The 19,748-nt window shown below is 45.0% G+C and overlaps 1 protein-coding gene across 1 annotated transcript in view; it reads right to left on the reverse strand.

Moving 5' to 3' along the window:
- The window catches only part of Rreb1 (ras responsive element binding protein 1), a 187,308-nt gene extending 170,507 nt beyond the window's left edge, over nt 1-16,801 (reverse strand). Inside the window, exon 1 of the mRNA XM_052728322.1 lies at nt 16,493-16,801. The gene's annotated coding sequence lies outside the window, so the exon portion shown is untranslated. The remainder of the gene's footprint in view (nt 1-16,492) is intronic.
- Nucleotides 16,802-19,748: the final 2,947 nt, after the last annotated feature.

Raw genomic sequence — 19,748 nt, forward strand, 5'->3', positions numbered from 1 at the left:
TGACTCTCAAAAGTAAACAAATAAAAAAGAAAATAGGCAATGAGTTTGAATAAATACTTAGGGAAAAAAGAAATCCAAATGGCCTATTGTTATTTTTTTTTTTTTTTTTTTTAAAGTGATTTTCTTTTTTCTTTTTTTTTTTTTTTTTTTTTTAAAGATTTCTTTATTTATTATGTATACAGAAGAGGGCGCCAGATCTCATTACAGATGGTTGTGAGCCACCATGTGGTTGCTGGGAATTGAACTCAGGACCTCTGGAAGAGCAGTCGGTGCTCTTAACCTCTAAGCCATCTCTCCAGCCCGGCCTATTGTTATTAATTAGTAATCAGGAAGATAATTAAAACGATAATAGGAGTGCCATTTAGTTCTTACTACATTGGCAAAGAGTAAAAAGTCTGGCATATTAAATTTTGGTGAGGATGCAGAGTAACAAAAAATATTCTCATTCAGCAAAGTTTCTAATTAATTAATTATATTTTAACGTTTATGGGTATTTTCCTGCTTCTATGTTTGTGTACCACATACACATTTGGTGCCCACAGAGTCAGAAGAAGGAACCAGATTCCCTGGAACTGGAGCTACAGAGGGTTATCAACCTTCATGTAGGTGCTGGGAACTGAACCCCGAATCCTCTGGGAGAACAGCCAATGCTTTTAACCACTGAGCCATCCTTCCAGCTTTCAGCAAAGTTTTTTAAAAAGATAACCGTGGGACAGGGAGATGGTTCATTGCATAAAAAGCTTGCCCTGCAAGCCTGGCAGCCTGAGTCCAATCTCTGGGACTGTGGAGAGAACTTGTGAGAGTTGACTTCTGACCTACAAACTGCTGTAGCACATGCCTGCTCACATACTACTAATAATAAATAAAATTGAATTAAAAAAAAGATCTCTGCCTCTGTTTGGCACCTGCACTCTTGTGCACATACCCACAAATGCATACACATAATGAACATCAATTATAACTCAGTAAAATTAGAAAAATAGCCCACATTTGCTGTTAGTGGTAGCAACTGAAATATTTACTTTGGAAAACTTTGTAACTAATAGCACAAAGATAAAAGATACAAGTATCCCTGTCAGGTGGTGGTGGTGCAGTGGTGGTGCACACCTTTAAATCCAGAACTTGGGAGGTAGAAACAAGCAAATCTCTGAGTTCGAGGCTAGCCTGGTGTACATATCGAGGTCCAGGATGGCCAGGAAAACCCTGTCTTGAAAAAACAAACAAGCAAACAAACAGGTATCCTATGACGCAATCTGACACACCATCACCTTCCATATCCATCCCGGAGAAACATTTACACAATACAAAGGAAAACTATTTAGAAGACAGGTCTTGTGCTGGGTAGTTTTTTGTTTTTTGGTTTTTTTTTTTTTCGAGACAGGGTTTCTCTGTGTAGCTTTGCGCCTTTCCTGGAACTCACTTGGTAGTCCAGGCTGGCCTCGAACTCACAGAGATCCGCCTGGCTCTGCCTCCTGAGTGCTGGGATTAAAGGCGTGCGCCACCACCGCCCGGCGTGCTGGGTAGTTTTATGTCAACTTGACACAAACTAGAGTTATCTGAAAGGAGGGGACGCCAACTGAGAAATGATCCATAAGATTTGGCTGTAGGGCATTAATCAGTGATGGATGGGAAAGGGCACAGATTATTGTGGGTGGTGCCATCCCTGGGCTTGTGGTCCTGGGTTCTATAAAGAAAAAAAGCAGGTTGGGCAGGCCAGTAAACAGCACCCCTCCATTGCCTCTGCATCAGCTTCTGCTTCCAGATTCCAGCCCTGCCCTGTCCTGACTTCCTCCAATGATGGACTAAGATCTGGAAGTGTGAGCAAATGAACCATTTTCTCCACGAGTTGCTTTAGGTTATGATGTTTCATCACGGCAATCGTCACCCCATCTAAGACAGGTATTGACAGCCTTTTGCATAAGAGTCAAAATATAGAACAGCTCCAATGTCCACCAAGAGTAAAGTGGAAAATGGCATTGTGGGAATCCAGAGGGCTACAAGCAGCGAGCAACAAAATCACAACTACAGGCATCAACATGACTGCGTCTCGCCATACCACTAACTGAGACAAACAAGTAGCAGAAGTAGTTTGGCAGGGATGGTGTCCAGTCCCTGTAATCCTAGCACTCAGGAAGAAGAAGCAGGAGGATCTTGAGTTTGAGGACAATCAATTTCCAATTTAATAATTCCTTTCTACTCATCTTTTGACATAAGAAAATAATGAAAAGCCCTTCCCAAACCTAAAACCTAAGTTTTGTTTGTTTGTGAGGGTGGGGGGTTGGGGGGGTGGGGGGAACGGTTAGGGAGGCAAAGTCTCATGCAGCCGTGGCTGGACTGGAACTTGGTATGTAGACCATGCTGACTTCCTCCTGCTTCTGCCTCCTGAGTGCTGGGCTTAAAGGCATGCACACACCTGAGACTTTCATTTGGATTGCAACCAAGTACAGAGCTATCCAGAAAGCACTAGCTGGTTCTCTGGATGTGTGATTGAAGTCAGTCTCTGACAGCAAATAGATAGCTACTTAACCCGAGGTTCCCATCCGCAGCCTGGCATTGGTTTTTCTAGGAGCCACTTAAATCTTCCCCACGTGTTAAGCTGCAAAGATTGAAACAAAATGTTTGCCGGCAAAACAAACACTGGTTTTAAAATCCTCCACTCGAGTGGCTGGGTAAAATACCTGTTTACTGAAACAAATGTTTTATTTGGAGAACGCCTGTTTGTGTGGTCACTTTCCAAGAAACACACCAGGATTACCAGGAGGGTGATGTCACCCCTTGATAGAAGTTGGCATTTTAGGGCAACTTCACAAAGTTTACTCTCAGAGGACAAAACAACAAAGGGTAAGTCAAGCGGTTAACAGCTCAGTCCCACGCCTGAAATGCTCTGGCTGTGTCCTTGACTGGACCAGCTCCATCCTTCCCCAGGGAAGGTCTTACAGAGTCAGGTGAGTTTCGCAAATGACATCATTATACTAACTGATAATGGTAATTTTAGAGCCAGGTCTGTCTCTGAAGAGTTGTGAGTTCTGGTCCTCATATGGGATGTGTTGTGTTGTGTTGTGTGTGTGTGTGGAGGCTGTGGGTCAACATCAGCATCAGTTTCCTCTTTCACTCTCCACCTTATATTTGTATGGTGATAATTTATTTGTGCTGAAATGTGATTTTATTTGTATGTTAATAAAGCTGCCTGGGGATCAGAGCTAAGAGCAAGCCATTAAGCAGAAGTCTGGTAGTGGTAGCACACACCCTTAATCCGATCACAGGGCAGGCAAAATCTCTGTGTGTTCAAAGACATAGCCAGCATGGAGACACACGCCTTTAATTCCAGTACCAACCATGGAGACCTGGAGGTCTGTATAGACAGGCAGTGATGAAGTCATGTGGTTGGGTTTAGAACCAATGAGAAGGCAGAACAGAAAGGCAATAGAAAGACAGGACACAGGAAGAAGGTCTCTCTCTCAGGGGAAGGACAGCAGCGAGTGGTAAGATAAGGTGGTCTTAGCTCTTGGCCACGGTTCGATCTCTGGGCTCTTAACTCTTTATTTGGCTCTGTGTTTCTTATTTAATAACACCATTTAGAATTACATCTACATATTTGAACAAGGTCTTTTACTGAACCTAGGGCTCCCTATTCTGGGTCTTCCTGGCTAGCAAGTGCTCAGCACTGGCCTGTCTGTACTTCCCAGTTCAGGGGTTACAGACTACCAAGTCCAGATTTATTTATTTTTTAATGCAGGTGCTAGAAATCCAAACTCGAGTCTTCCTGCTTGGGCAGCAAGCATTCGACCCACTGAGCCTTCTCCCTGGCCCCAAATGCCATTTCTTAATAAGATTCATAAGTGCCAGGCGGTGGTGGCGCACACCTTTAGTCCTAGCACTTGAGAGGCAGAGACAGGTAGATCTCTGTGAGTTCGAGGCCAGCCTGGTCTACAGAGCTAGTTCCAGGACAGCCAGAGCTACATAGTAAAACTCTGTCTCAGAAAGCAAGCAAGCAAACAAACAAACAAAAATATCATAAGCACCCTGAAATGCCTCGATTCACCACACAGTTGCACCAAGCTCAAGACAAGTCTCTAACTTGAAGACCGTTTAAGTAGAGTCCCCTTACTCCCACTCTCTTTCTCTTGCCCCTTTCTCCCATTCTCTTTCTCTAAGACAGAGTCTTGCTATGTAGCCCTGTATGCTCAGGTACTTGTTTTGTAGCCTAGGTTAGCCTGTTATAGAAATCCTCCTGTCTCAGTCTTCCAAGGGCTGGGGTTATTTCCCATCAAGGATTTAATTTAAGTACCAAAAGGTAACATAAAAGAGAGCTATGGGACCCAGTGTTTAATTTCGTATGGAAGGCTCCGGTACACATAACATTTGATCAATTAGATTTCTCTTAAGGTTTAAGGATTTTCATCAACGCGTCCTTCTTTCAGGTGTGGTGGTAATTCCAGCACTCTGGTGGGAGAGGCAGGAGGATCAGGAGTTCAAAGGCAGCCTCAGTTGCATAATGAATTTGATTGAGGTCAGCCTGGGCCATATGAGACCCAAACAAATAAGATCTCAGATAAACAAACAAACAGTCTTCTGTTAATATCAGGCTTTAAGGAATAAAATGGATCATCATTGACCACAGTAAGGGTTTCCTAACAAAGCGTGTCCTCCTATCTTTAAAAAACATTTGCATACAGCCAAGTATCCCCATATCTTTATATGCTACTAAGATATGTTATAAAATATGCAAGATAGGGCAGCACAAGGGATTTAATAAACGTTATTTGAAGGAAGTGATACCAATGACCACTAAGGAAAAGCTCGGTGAAGCGGGTCGGCAGGTGAAATTGTCCTCTGGTTTGCACATTGCACGCCTGCCTGCACACACACCACACACAGACATCGTCATCATCATCAAAGAAATAAGAGTATAAAAAGAAGAGATGGACATGTAGCTCAGTGGTAGAATGTGCGGTTAGCATGAATAAGGCCCTAGTATTGGGAGAAAACAAAACAAAACAAAACAAAAACCAGAAACAGGGTCAATATCATCAGAGAAATCAAAATCTCAGTGAGGGGGCTGGAGAGATGGTTCAGTGGTTAAGAGCACTGTCTGCTTTTCCAGAGGACCCAGGTTCAATTCCCAGCACCCACATGGCAGCTCACAACTGTCTATAACTACAGCTCTGGGGTTTTTGCCACCCTCACACAGACATACATACAGGTAAACTACCAATACACATAAAAATAAATAAATAAAAATTTCAATAAGATCCCACTTTAATTTCAATAAGGTGATGAGAATTTGTTGTTTAAGACACGGTCTTACCATATAGCCCAGGCTGGCCTGGTTTGAACTCATGGAGATCTATCTGCCTGCTTCTGCCTCTTGAGTGCTGGGATTAAAGGTGTGTACCACCATGCAGCCTGATTGTCAAGAATTTTGAAAAATGGAGAATAAGAAATACTAGCAGAGACACGAAGAAATCTGTGCCCTGTGCATTGCAGGAAGCAATGTAAAATGGTGCAACCACAGGGAAACACAGCCTGGTAGCTCCCCCAAAAGTTAAAGACTTTTACCATATGACCCAACAAGCTCAATCCCACTGATACCTGCAAGTATTTCTGGCAGCATCATTCAAATCAGCTGAGAGCCACAAACAACACAGGAGCCTGTTCTCACCATGAAACCGAGTGATTAAAAGGAAACCTTAAGACATGTGGAGACTAAACGAAGTGGGCTACACACACAGGCAATAGGATACCATTCAGCCATTAGAAAAAGAATGGAGTACTGACCCATGCTACGGCAGAGATGAATCTTGAAAAAAAGGTACGCTAGATGAAAAGGCAAGATTCAAAAAGATAAAGACAACTATGTCCCACTGCTATGAAATATCCAGAATGTCCACAGGGAAGAGCAAGGAGACTAGAAGTTATGAGGGTCTTGAGCAAGATATGATAGGGAGTTAATACTTAATGAACACAGGAGTTTTGTTTGGGGGTGATTGAAAAAATGTTGACAGTAGAGAACAGTGCTACTTACATGCCACTGGCTTATGTGCTTTAATTAGTTACAATAGCAAATTTTATGCTACAAGGTCACAATAGAATAGTTTATCTTGAAAAATCTAACATTACAGAAGGAAAGGCAAAAATCCATAAGGTGACGTTCTGTTTCTTCTCACATCCCAGAGGGTCTCTCTGCACGCTACAGGGTGGGCAGCTTCCAAGCCAAGCTCAGCCCTCACGAGTGAACTACGCGGTAGGGGGAATATTGGGAAGATATTTAAGCCTACAACCAAAAATTCGTTTTATTTTTAACTTCAAGAGAAGAGGACCCTTTTCAGTAACTTTTCCATAGAACTGGGCAGAGACCCTAGGAGGTCTTATTGTCCCTTACACCACAGACCTGGAGATCTGAATTATGCAAGCATGATAAAACACCAGAAAAGCCCCCTTTTACTTTTTTTTTTTTTTTTTTTTTTTTTTTTTTTTTTTTTTTTTAAAGGTTTATTTATTTATTATGTGTACAGTGTTCTGTCTCCACGTATCCCTGCAGGCCAGAAGAGGGCGCCAGATCTCATTACAGATGGTTGTAAGCCACCATGTGGTTGCTGGGAATTGAACTCAGGACCTTTGGAAGAGCAAGCAGTGCTCTTAACCTCTGAGCCATCTCTCCAGCCCGCCCCCTTTTACTTTTGCAAGGCATTCAGGAGCACATTCGCTCCCTCCATGGCAGGCCCCATGTACCCTTCTAAAACATACTATGTGCTCTTTTTAGTCTTTCTCTCTCCTCATGTGTAGTAGAATATTTTAAGGTGTGTTACTTTTGTTTATATTGTACTTGTTTAACTCTGTGAAGCTGCGTTACTGTGCCTGTGTAAAACACCTGATGGTCTAATAAAGAACTGGCCAATAGCAAGGCAGGAGAAAGGATAGGCAGGGCTGGCAAGCAGAGAGAATATATAGAAAGAGAAAACTGGGAGGAGACAGCTAAGATCTAGGAGCCAGAGAAGGAGGAGGACTCCAGGGGCCAGCCACCCAGCTACACAGTAAGCCACAGAGTAAGAGTAAGATTTACAGAAGTAAGAGAACGGGAAAAGCCCAGAGGCAAAAGGTAGTCGGGATAAGTTAAGAAAAGCTGGCTAGAAACTAAGCCAAGCTAAGGCTGGGCATTCATAAGTAATAATAAGCCTCCATGTATTATTTATTTGGGAGCTGGTTAGCGGGCCCCCCAAAAAGAGCAAAAACCTCCGACAATACTCAAGTAAGACCTAAGTCCCAATTTAACTTATTCCTTTCCAAAGCTATTTTCAAAGTCACGTTCATTTCGCCCCCCACCCCACCCTGGGCTCAAGAGCATCAATCACGGGACAAAATGACAGGAAATAATAAAAAGATTAACAGCTCAAGACCAAGTGGCACCAACACTGCCCATGCCCAGAGTGTCAAGTATGAGGCTGGCTGAGGACCAAAGTCATCAAAAGTAAGACACACAGAGGCTGAGAGCTCAGCTGACATTTTAGGAGTCTGCAGCAGTTCTGTTGAACACAGGACTGACAAGGCAAAGGGGTGCAGCCGTGAGACCACGTACTTTCGTAGTGGTGTAGCACTAAGGTTTCCATTTAATCACACAGTTTCACTGCACACACAGCCTTGTATGGAGAGCTACAGTTTTTTGTTTGTTTGTTTTCCCTGAGACAGACAGGTTTCTTTGTGTAACAGCCCTGGCTGTCCTGGACCTTGCTTTGGAGACCAGGCTGGCCTTGAGCTCACAGAGATTCACCTGCCTCTACCTCCTAAATGCTGGGATGAAAGGCATGCCCCACCACTGCCAGGCTGCAGTTTGGGGTTTAAAAGTTGGAGTACTTCTCTAGTTCAACAAGAAACCAACCAACCACCTCGGATTTAAAACAAAAGCTAACCTTAAGATAATGCTCCACTCCCAAGACAGTCTCAACTCAGTTTTTTTTAGAGATCTGCAATTTGACAATATGAATGAATTGTCCCTTTACTCCAGCAGTCTTATTGAAGCCCACAACTGTTGTGCACTGAGAAAGACAAATATTCTAGAAATGCAGTATGAAATAGTCAACGCATACCATCAGGTGCATAGTGTGATTGCCTAGCGTCTGTGAGGTCCCAGGTTTCATACCTAGCCCCATAAAAAAATAAATAAATAATGGGGACTCCTAAATTAATCATTTAAGGAGCAGTCCTTGGCTGCTTATGCCTGTGTCTTTACATAGCTCAGCTGGAAGAGTGCTTGTCTATCACGCAGGAAGCCTTGGGTTCAGTCCTTAGCACTGCAGATCCTCCAATGTGGCGGTGCACATCTGTGATCCTAGCACTTAGGAGGTAGAGGCAGGAGGATCAGAAATTCAGGACAATCATATACGTGAGACTGTTTCAGGCTGAGAGATGGCGGGAGGAATGAATCGCATCTGAAGCCCTGTATTTCTACACTATCATAGTATAAGGATTTAGAAATAGCTGCTACATCTGTTTCTAAATTGGTTCTAATAAGTCATACTTGGGAGGAGAGGGTACCAGGACTGTGAGGATGTGAGTATTCAGGTATTCATTCCTGATCAGCCATCTCCCAAGTTGTTGATGAAACTCTACACTACTTATGCCTGATTTGAACACTCTCATTAAAAAAAAAAAAATCTATTGTTAATTCAGTCTTTTTTTTTCTGGCTGAAGTTAATGTTTATTATAAGAAATTCAAAATAATATTTTCTAATTCTTTTTTTTAAATGCTGAATGCTGTTTATTGAAGGAGGGAAGAGGTCTTAAATACAGGCTTACAGCACAATGGGAGGCCGTTAATTCAGTCTAATGAGGAAAAAAAGAGTCGTACTAATTCAGAGACGTGATCACCATGAATATTGTTTAAAAAGTGTTCTGTTTTCGCCAGGCAGTGGTGGCTCATGCCTTTAATCCCAGCCAACACTCGGGAGGCAGAGGCAGAAGGATCTCTGTGAGTTCGAGGCCAGCCTGGTCTACAGAACGAGTTCCAGGACAGGCTCTAAAGGCTACACAGAGAAACCCTGTCTTGAAAAAAGTGTTCTGCTTTCATTCCAACATTGATATTGTTTAATAATTCTCTTCTCTAGGCCTTCTAACATACTATATTTAAAAAGTTGCCAAACTGGTTTTAATACATCTTTTTAAGGCTGATAAGCAAAAAGCAGTTTTGAGTAAAATCAGCTTATTCTGAGTTTCATAAACCCAGCAGTACTTTCAAGCAGACCGCCATGAAATAAACTATACATGTCCCCAGCTGCCACAGCTGTGGGAGGGCATTTCTCTTTTGGAAAAACACAAACTTAGAACTGAAGCTGACCTGCTGGAGTGATGGCCTTCAGATATGTTTTGTGGGCATTTATGAATGGCTGCGGGGAAACAGTAAGTAATTGTGAAAATAACATTTAAAAATGGACTCTTGGGCTGCAGAAATGGATAAGTGGTTAAGAGATGTACTGCTCTCCCAGAGGACCAGAGTTTGATTCGACTCATAACCACCTGTAACTCTAGCCCCAGGGGATCTGATCCCTCTAGTCTCCAGCACTCCAGTGAACACAGCAAAACCCTGCATACACAGAAGAACAGGGTGGAGTGTGGGGTGAGACTTCTGTCACTTACAATCTTCACTGTCAATTGTAAACATGAGCTTTCGCCTGCTCATTCCCAAGGCAAGTCATACTGTAGACACATGAGCTGTTCCCTTTATATCTTATAAACAAAAAGAAGAGCCAACGATCACTTTGTAGCTGGATAGGTAATACTGGCCTGACTGAAAGTTGGCTGGGACAAAATATCTGACTGTTGTTCAACAGAACACACATTTCTTTTGTAACAATAATAAATAAAGACACATACGTAGGTGGGTATTTCTTGCATCCATGGCCATGGCCTTTTAGAATCTAAGTCCAAATTTCTGACGATATATCTGTGTTTAAGCTAGTAGACCCTGTGAGACCTTGTGGGCTTACAGCCTGTGGCTTGCCTCATCTCACCTTAGACTGACAGAGCTGCCTTGAGACGTCAGCCAAACAGTCTGCTCCTGAGAATACTGCCAATCGCCACACCCTAGGTCTGTGAATCCAAAGGTACAGGAAGTGGTCTGCCCAAGCTGGGTTATTGCATCATCTCCACAGGCTTCCATGTACACAGTTTGAGTCACTGCCCACCACACAGGGCTCAGAAATGCCACCTCCTTCCAACCCAGCCGGGCAGAAGACTTGAGGTATCCATCCTCTCTTCCAGACCACTGCTAAATTTGGAAGGCAGCAGGTCACTAGGATAAAAACAACTTTGAGTGCTGCCTGTCAAGGGCTGTCTGTGCAACCCCCAAACAGAGGACGGGTTTGAGGAGAATGCATGGAAAGCTGGAACTTTCTTGGTCTCCTTAGGAGAGTCGCAGGAGGCCTGGGGGTGTCTCAAGCTGGACCGTAAACTGGTGAAGGCAAAAGTTATCCCAAAAGATCCACACCAGGATGTTCTAAGGGGCTTATTAAAAAAACGGACTGCTGACCCCAGGAGGATTTGATGCTGTGCCTAAGGGTGGGGCACCTTAATCTGATCAGGCAGGTCAGGAGCCACTGAGCTAAAGCACTTTGGTTAGAACAGTGCTGAGCCATCTTTTGGGCTCTCCAAAAAGCCCCAGAAATGACTAATGTGTGGTCTAAGAGGAGGGAGATTTCCCAAATTGGATGGAGGCACATTTTCACTGAGAATGCTCCCTAAAACAGGTCTTTTGCCAACTGGTTCCAACTCAGGTGCTCAGTTACACCTGGAACCCGCCATCACTTCCAGTGAGTGATGCACACATCCATGACTCACCCATTCCCCTAAGTCACTTAAACCCAGGTTCTGACATGACCTCGAATACAAGTTTTTCTCAAAGAGAACTTTTCCGTTTGTTTTGAACACAGGCTCTCTGTGAATCTTCTTACCACTCAAAGCATCTAGATGTACATACATCATCAGGTACCTTGACCTCTGAGTTCTGCCCTTACACATCCAATAAAATATTGTCATTTTCTTTTTTAATATTTACATTTTCATTATTTATGTGTGTATATGTGCGTGCATGTGCGTGTGGGTGCCTGTGGAGGCCAGAAGAGGGCATCAGATCCCCTGGAGCTGAAATTATACACAGTTGTGAGCTGCCCAACATGGATGCTGGGAACCATACCCAGGCCCTCTGAAAGCAGCAAGCACACTCTTAACCACTGAGCCATCTCTCCAGCCAACCCCTGTTTTATCTTTATAAAAATTATTTTTTGATTTTTGACTATATTTTGCATATACTAGGTAAGTATACACCACTAAATTTCATCCCCACTCCTATTTCTTTTGACAAGTTATTCTCATTGTCCTCCTGGGTTCCAGGAATAGCTACTCATGTTCTTTAAACTCCCACTGCAACCTGACCCCCAAGGCTGACCGCCTCCAAATCTAACTTTGATTTCCTACGACCTACCTTGGTGATATGGCAGGGTCCTTTCCAGACCACTGCAATAAAGTGAAGAGAATAAAGTGAGTCACACAGAATTTTTTTGGTTTCCCTCAGCATATTCAAGTTATGTTTAATTGTGCTGGAGTCTATTAACTATGCAACATTATGTCTAATAAGACGATGAACATATTTTATTTATTTTGGTTTTTTGGGGGGGTTTTTGTGAGACAGGGTTTCTCTGTGTAGTCCTGGCTGTCCTGAACTGTCTTAGTAGACCAAGCTGGGCTCGAACTCACAGCGATCTGCCTGCCACTGCCTCCCCAGTGCTGGGATTAATGGCATGTGCCACCACTACCCATCTGTACATACTGTATTATTGCTAAAAATTGCTAACAATCATCTGAGCTATTGGAAAAATGGATTTGTTTGACTCGGGGTTAGACAAACTCTCAACAGATAGCAGTATCCACCAAGCACAAACTGAGGATGTCTGTATTTTCCCTGCTTAAAGTTTTCCCATAATTCCCCATTATCTGCAGATAAAGTCCCCATACCGAGATTGGCTAGCTATTCCTTGTCCCTAATTGGTCTGTCCCTAATCTGAACACTGAAATGACAAATTTCATACCTGATCCTTCTTTTCCAGCAAAGCTGGTCAACTCAGATTCCTGGTGTGTGCTCTGCAACTTCAGGCCTCTTGGCTCACAGGTTCAGAGCGTGAGGACTGCCTTCTTTCTAGCTACAAAAATCATGTCCATCATTTAAGGCCCAAGTTCAAGTCTTAAGACCTTCCTCGGAACTACTTCTTGATGGTTGTCACCTGTCATCCATTGTACCAGAACATTCCCAGCACCCTAGAACACCCAAGCATGAACTTCTGGGTAGCTTCTGCAGTCACCTCTGACTAGGTAAGCTTAGCACTTGGCACCTTATAGCCCCACCAGCCTAGCCTGCTGTGTTCTCTATTCCTTCTGGAATTTTCAGTGACAATTTTTGTCCAGCCCCTCACTGGCAGTCATTCATACACTGGCTGGTGGTAACACCACCCTAAAAAACAGCCAGTCTTTTCTTTTTATACAGATGCAATGTGCAAGCTCACTGTCGATGTTTTAGAGAAATAGAAGCCAGAAGAAAAACATATTTAGACCTCTCACTTTACCTCTCAACAACTGACTTCTGTACATGAATCCACCATCTTCTCTTCTGCCTGCTTTGTTTACTGATGTTGTTTAAAGTCTGGACAACTAAGCTTCTCACATTTGTCATCTAGCTATCACCCTCAATGAGACCTTATTGGATTGACATTTTTTTTTTAGGAACATCCATTTGTTTGTCTGTAATTCCCATAGTGCTTAACACAGTACATAGTGTAGGTAGATCAGATGTTCAAATATGTGCTCATTTAAAAAATATTTGGGGGGCTGTCAGTGAGTCGATGGCTCCTAACACATCACCCATAGCAACGTATGTGAAAATCGGATATAATGAATAGGTCATTTCTCCCTCCTCAGGACAGCTGTCTTTCTGTGTACACTGTGTAGTTCTGACTGGCCAGGAACTTGCTCTGTAGAACAAGCTGGTCTCAAACTCACAGAAATCTGCCTGCTTCTGTCTCCTAGGAGTTGGGATTAAAGGCATGTGCCACCACCTCCCAGTGACAACTTCTTTAAAAAGTTTTTTTTCCCCAGTACTGGAGAACAAACCCAGGATCTCACCCATGCCTCAAGTGCTCTATCACCGAGCCATATCCCTACTTTGCAAAGATGGTTTCTTTTCTTTTTTTGAGACAGGGTTTCAATGTGTATGCCTGGCTGTCCTGGAACTCAATCTGTAGACCAGGATGGCCTTGAACTCAGAGATCCATCTGCCTCTGCCTCCCGAGTGCTGGGATTAAAGGCGTGTGCCACCATTCCCGGCTACATGGATGGTTTCTTTAGAAAGCACCCCAAAAGGTACAGAGGAATGAGGCTTGTTGGGGCCAGTGAGATGGTTCAGTGGGTGAGAGTACCTGCCACTAAGACTAATAACCTCAGTTTGATCCCTAGAATCCTCCTGGTAGAAGGAGGAAACTCCATATACACCATGGCACATGGACCCACATACATACACAAGCAGGAAAAATGCAATTTTTTTTTTTTGAGACATGGCATCTCTTTATAGCCCTGGCTGTCCTGGAACTCAAGTTGTAGACCAGGCTGACTTCAAATTCAGAGATCTGCCTCCTGAATACTAGTATTAAAGGCATGTACCACTACCTCCCAGCTAATAAAGAGTCCTGTTGCTAACTCTTTATTGACATATATTCCTTCCACAATTTAATTTGTGTTCTAAATCTGGTTTGTAACTAAAGGCAGATCATCCTATATAGAAGAATCATGAATTCAGAGGTGAAATTTGGAGAAAGGGTAGGTGGGAAAAGGACATTTACTGCTTCATTTTACTTAAAGTTTCTTTTGTTGTTGTTGTTGTTTTTTTTTTTTTTTTTCGAGACAGGGTTTCTCTGTGTAGTTTTGGTGCCTGTCCTGGATCTCGCTCTGTAGACCAGGCTGGCCTTGAACTCATAGAGATCCACCTGGCTCTGCCTCCCTAGTGCTGGGATTAAAACATGCACCACCGCCACCCGGCGCCATTTGTAATTTTAAATAAAACCTTTCCATGGCTTATGCAAACATCCTAAGTAAAAATAACAATGTTTGTTTTCTAGTTGAAATAAAGATTCCAAAGCCCAGTCTTTGGGCTGGAGAGATGGCTCCGTGGTTAAGAACACTTGCTACTCTTCAGAGGACCCAGGTTCAATGCATGTATACCCACATGTTGGCTCACAATCATCTACTACTCCAGTTCCAGGACGTCTGCCACCTTCTTCTGACTTCTTCAGGTACCAGGCACACATGTGACACACATACATACATGTAGACAAGCACACTCCTATGCATAAAATTCAATTTAAAGAGCCACAATCCTTTACTCGAATAGAGGCCAGCTGTTCCAATAACTAACATGATTGCCATTCTACTCATGAGGCAACAGCCAAGGTCATCCAGGCACAAAATAATAATAATTTGGGCTGGAAGTACCACTGAATGATAGACTGTGCCTAGGATCTGCAAGGCCCTGGGTTCAATCTCCAGCATCAAGAGAAATGAATAAGAGAGCTGGTCGTGGTGGCGGTGTATCTGTCATCCCAGCACTTAGAAGGCAGAGGCGTGAAGACTGCTGTAAGTGACAAGCTGGCCTGGTCTACATAGAAAATTTCAGGCCAACCAGGGCCACTTCAATCCCACACCCAATTTAAAAAAAAAAAAACTTTCTTTTTTTGTCGATGAAATCTCTACAAAAGTTTTCACAGCGAAATAATCAACCTCCCTTTACATATTTAGATATGATTCAATTGATAACAAATACATTTTCCCGGTTGTTGTTTGTTTTTGCTTCTTCAGACAAGGTGGCCTCCAAGTGGCTCTGTAGCCAAGGATGACCTTGAACTCCCGATCCCCTTTCCCTTCCCAGGCCTGTGTCCTCCTATCCAGCTCAATTGCCCGAGATTTGTCTCCTTGAAGTATATACTCTTCCAAAGCAAGATCCATCTTGACCCATGTGGACTTCTTTGGAAATAAACAGAACTTCACATTAATTCCTAAGACCCTGGCTACCTAACTCCGAGGGTGACTCTGGAGAACCAAGCACCCCGTTGACCTCTGAGCAAAAACTCCAGCGTCTACGGATTTCTCAGCTCATGAGTTCCTCAGTCCTGTCCCTACACCATGTGACTCTGGTCCACCACATGGAAGGAAAATGGGACAGAAACCAGGAAGTGTCCAAGAAAAGTCTGAGTTACAAATTCCACGAACACCAGTCCCCCTTTGTGCAGGCCCAGCTTGCCTCCACGCCACCCCCCCCCCCTTTTCTTCTTTCTTTTCCTGTCTCCTCTGCCTTCAACCCCAAAGGCCATCACTTTCAAATCTCAATTCCTCCTTCCCTATCACGTGCTCGGGTTGTGAGCTGCTCCAGCACCCAGGAGGGAACTCAACAGCTTCTTCTGCTTTGAGAGGGCTGGACCCCTTCCCTCCTCCTCCTTCTCCTTTTAATAAAAGGCTTTTACTGTTTGTTTCTCAGGCCTTCCCCAAATACAAAACTGTGACTGTCTCCTGTTCCTTCCAACTCCAGGGTATCAACTTCAAACTTTTGTGTCTACTTCGCCACTAATAAGAACTGTGGTAAACTGATGTCCTCTGAGACGGTAAACAGCAAACAAACACAAAACACAGCAAAGCCGGATCTCCTCCTCAGCTTTCCATTCTGGTCCCCTAAGTGCAACTGCTGTCTCCTGCAAAGCCAGGTTCACCTACAACGTTCACTGCATCACTGCATCCAAGCCAAACGCGGTTACTGAGACAACTAAGTTTTTCTTCCCCATGGGTCACAGAGAAACACATTCGTCTGGATCCCCTGGTAACTGTCCACCTATAATGCAGCGGAGCCACAACAGCAAATGACTCGCTTTCTAAGGCTGGAGCTGGCTGCCTCGGGCGGCCAGAGGAGGGGTGTGCATCCAGTCACATTCCTGACCCACTTTCGCATCCCTTCCCTCCCCCTCCTCTTCCTCCTACTCCCCGACTGGCCGCGAGGGCGCCAGTGCTCGGAGCCATCCGCGAGCACTCCCTGGACCACGGCAGGCGGGTGCACCGGGTGTCTGGCACTGCGGGGGACCCTGAGAAAGCCCGCCCCGCCCCACCTCCGGCTACCCTTGCGTGTACTTCCTCCGGGTCACATGAGCTCGTGAGCACCTGTTGGCAACTTCAGCCCCAGGCCCAGACTTTTTGCTTCCCGCCCCCACCTCCCCCCCGCGCGCCCCTCCGGGCAAAGACCCTGGTCGGAGGCAATGGGAACGCTGACTCCGGTTTGCAAACCCGCTTCCCTCCCTCAGCTGGGCTCAGGGGCCTACGGGTGGAGGGGACCCTGCCCCCCACTCCCTCTCCCCCAGGCGGAACGCAGAGGTGGGGTGCGCCCGCCGCCCGCCCCCAGCCCGACTGCGCTGGAAACCTGGGCTTCTTGTGGGCGCGGGGCGGGGATGCTGCTGAGTCCCGGCCGGGGCTGCAAGGGAGAGGGCAGGTAGCGGGCGGTGACCAGTGGGTGTGCGTTCCGGGCGGCGGAGTCCAGGAAGGGGGCGGGAAGCAGCCGTCGCAGCTGCAACTTCTGAGCTTGCACCGCAACTCAGCAACTTTGCCTGCGCCGCGCGCCCCTCCCCCGCGTCACCAGGCCCGGCCCGGGGCTGCGCGTTGCCAGGGTAGGGGACAGATCGGGAGTGCAGGCGACTGGGAAAGGGGCGAGGAACATGACAAAACTTCACTAGAGTTACGTTACGGGGCGCACCTACGTGCACCGAGGCCTTGAGGAGAACGCGCGGTCCCCTATCGGCCCACCAGGCGACTCCTGCTGGGCTCCGCGCTAGAAGAGGGGCGGGAGGATGGCGGCGGAGCCGTGGAAACTGTGCGGAGTGGGTAACTAGGGAGAGGGCTGCATGAGGCGGTTCCCTGCACCCAGCATCTTGCAGTCGGATGCAGTGCCTGGGGTAAGCGCGGCCCAGCTAGCACAAGTTCTTCTAGATCCGACCGCATCTCCAGCGCCTTCCGCGCCCACCTCTTCTAGAGGCGAAGAAGGAGGCGGCGGTGTAAACCGGCCTGTGGGGCGGAGGCTACTGTGAAGGTGACCCGCCCGGAGGTCATCGGTCATCAGATACTTACTTGTTCTGGGCTCAGAGGACAGCACGAGGCACCCTCTAGTCCCATCAGCCCAGACAGCTTAGAAAAACCCAGGGGGCGCGTCCAGGAAGACAAAATCAAAAACGTCTGAAAGGCCTACACTGACACTGAGGGTGCAGAGAATTCTGGGCCGGTTTGAGATGGTACCTAAAGTCTTTAAAGTCAGCCTCCCAGGGGAGGCTGCCCCAGATGGGGGTGGGGTGGTCCAGTCAGGTGGAAGAAGGGTGTAAACTGAAGACTTGGACCAGATCCTCGCACTCAAGCAAAGGCGCGCTAAGAGCCTGAGCTATCAGCCACACCCCAGCCCTGGAAGCCAACCTGGCCTCCAAGCCTCCTCCCCGCCACTCACATACTTGATCTGACTCACTGTAGAGTAACTGACGCTTTACGCCTCAGCCTATTGCCCATAAAGCTAGAGATTTTAATGGTGGTGTTATGAAGTTGAGTCACTCTGGGTGTGGGGATATTCGGAAGCAAAAGGGTCATTTCAAGTGAAAGTAAACTACCTTCATGGAGAGGCCTGTCAACAAGCTGAATGGTTTAATTACATGCCATCTTAATTTAAAGAGATTTGATGCTCATTGAGACCAGCTGGACAGTTCCTTCTGATGTGTACCTGGAAATTACTCTTTAACTCACTCGGCAAGGTCGATTCATTTCCCACTGTGCGAAGGTGACTGGCATCCGTCTGCCCCCCTCAACCTCTCTGCGTATGTTTGTTCTTCATCTTCTCGGTTTGGGAAATACTTCCCCCTGAAAATAATTGTGAAAGCCTAGAGCCAGAGCGTGGGTTTCCAGAGTTGTTTCGAAGATCCTCAACATGGCCATAAGTTATATCGGCAGGGTGAGTGGGTGGTGCCTGAGATCCTTTATACCACATTTTATCCATTCCAGGTGCACTAGTTTTAACATCTTAGGTTTAACTTGAACATCTCTGGTGACTTCTGCTTGCTGACATCCTGGCATTAAGTTTTAGACTCACTGGGTTTCCTTCTTAGTGGTCCATAAAAATAAGGAAGTTTGATAAATAAATCCAGTTTATTTGTTATACAGTAAGTACACCACCAGCTTTATCACAAGACCTGTCAGTGTTCAATGCAGGAAGAGGCCTCATGTCATCCAGGAGAGATTATAATGTCCACTTTTTAAAATTAAAAAAAAAAAGGTCTCCATTTGTGTGCATGTATGTGTATGTGTTCATGAGCGTGCGCACATGTGTGCACGTGTGTGTGTTTGTGTGTGTGTATGTGTGTATAAATGTGTGCACTCGAGTGTGTTGTTGCTTAGAACTAACAGTCCTCTTTAGGAACTGCCACTTCAGGGCTCCTACAAGATTTGAACACAATGAAGGGAAATGTTTATGTTTCAAAATGGCTCCATCAGGAATTATTTAAAATAAATTTAGTGTCATTACAAAAAAGAAGTAGGAAGGAAATAAGCTTTTGAAGAAACATTCAAAGAACTATTCCCATTCAGCTTCCGTCATTCAGGTTTGTTAGGAATGTTTATGGCAGGTCAGAAATGTTATGTATCTCAAATATATAATAAATGCTACACTGCCTCTTGCCTTATTTTAATATGGAAAAGGTGAGGAAAAATGTTTTATTTAAATTTGACTGGCTTATTGGATTGAGAGTGCAGATTGGTGGTAGAATTTCCCAGCATATGTCAAGTCCTGAGTTTGATCCCCTGAATCCAAATAAAAAGATTGGCACTAAGCTCCTAATTACAGATGGCTGTGAGTTCATTTGGTTTCCCATAAATCTTAATACAATACAATAAATAAATCTTTTTTTTTTTTTTCGAGACAGGGTTTCTCTGTGTAGCTTTGTGTCTTTCCTGGAACTCACTTGGTAGCCCAGGCTGGCCTCGAACTCACAGAGATCCGCCTGGCTCTGCCTCCCGAGTGCTGGGATTAATGGCGTATGCCACCACCACCCAGCTTGTGCCACCACTGCCTGGCTAAATAAATCTTAATACAATACAATACAATAAATATGGTAAATTCCAAGTTGTAAGTTTTTTTAAAAAGCAGTTTTTGTAAGCAAGCTAGGTGAGCACTGCCCAGCCTTCAAAGATGCTTTATTTATTTTATTACATTTTTAAAATGGGAGAGGGCTGGAGAGTTGTCTCAGAAGTTAGGAACACTTGTTGCTCTTGCAGAGGGCCTGGATTCTTCTATTCCCAGCACCCAAATGTTGGCTTACAACCGTCTGTAACTCTAGACCTAGGGGATCTGACACACTCCTCTGACCTCCCAGGATACCAGGCATGCATGTGGTGCACACACATATGCATACATGCAGGTAAAACATTCATACACATAAATAATAAAACTAATAAATCTTAAGAAAATTAAAATGGGGTCAGGAACATCAGTGTGCACGTGGAGGTCTGAGGACCAGCTCTCAGGAGTTGATCCTTTCTACTATGTGAGTCCCAGCGATGAAACTCAAACTCAGGTCATCGGACTTGATAGCAGACATCTTCATCCCATGGGTCATCTTACCAGTTCCTCGAAGATGCTTTTTACACAC

The sequence above is a fragment of the Peromyscus californicus genome, unplaced genomic scaffold, assembly GCF_007827085.1.
Source record: "Peromyscus californicus insignis strain IS unplaced genomic scaffold, ASM782708v3 Scaffold_8__1_contigs__length_139910024, whole genome shotgun sequence".
NCBI classification, from domain to species: Eukaryota; Metazoa; Chordata; class Mammalia; order Rodentia; family Cricetidae; genus Peromyscus; species Peromyscus californicus.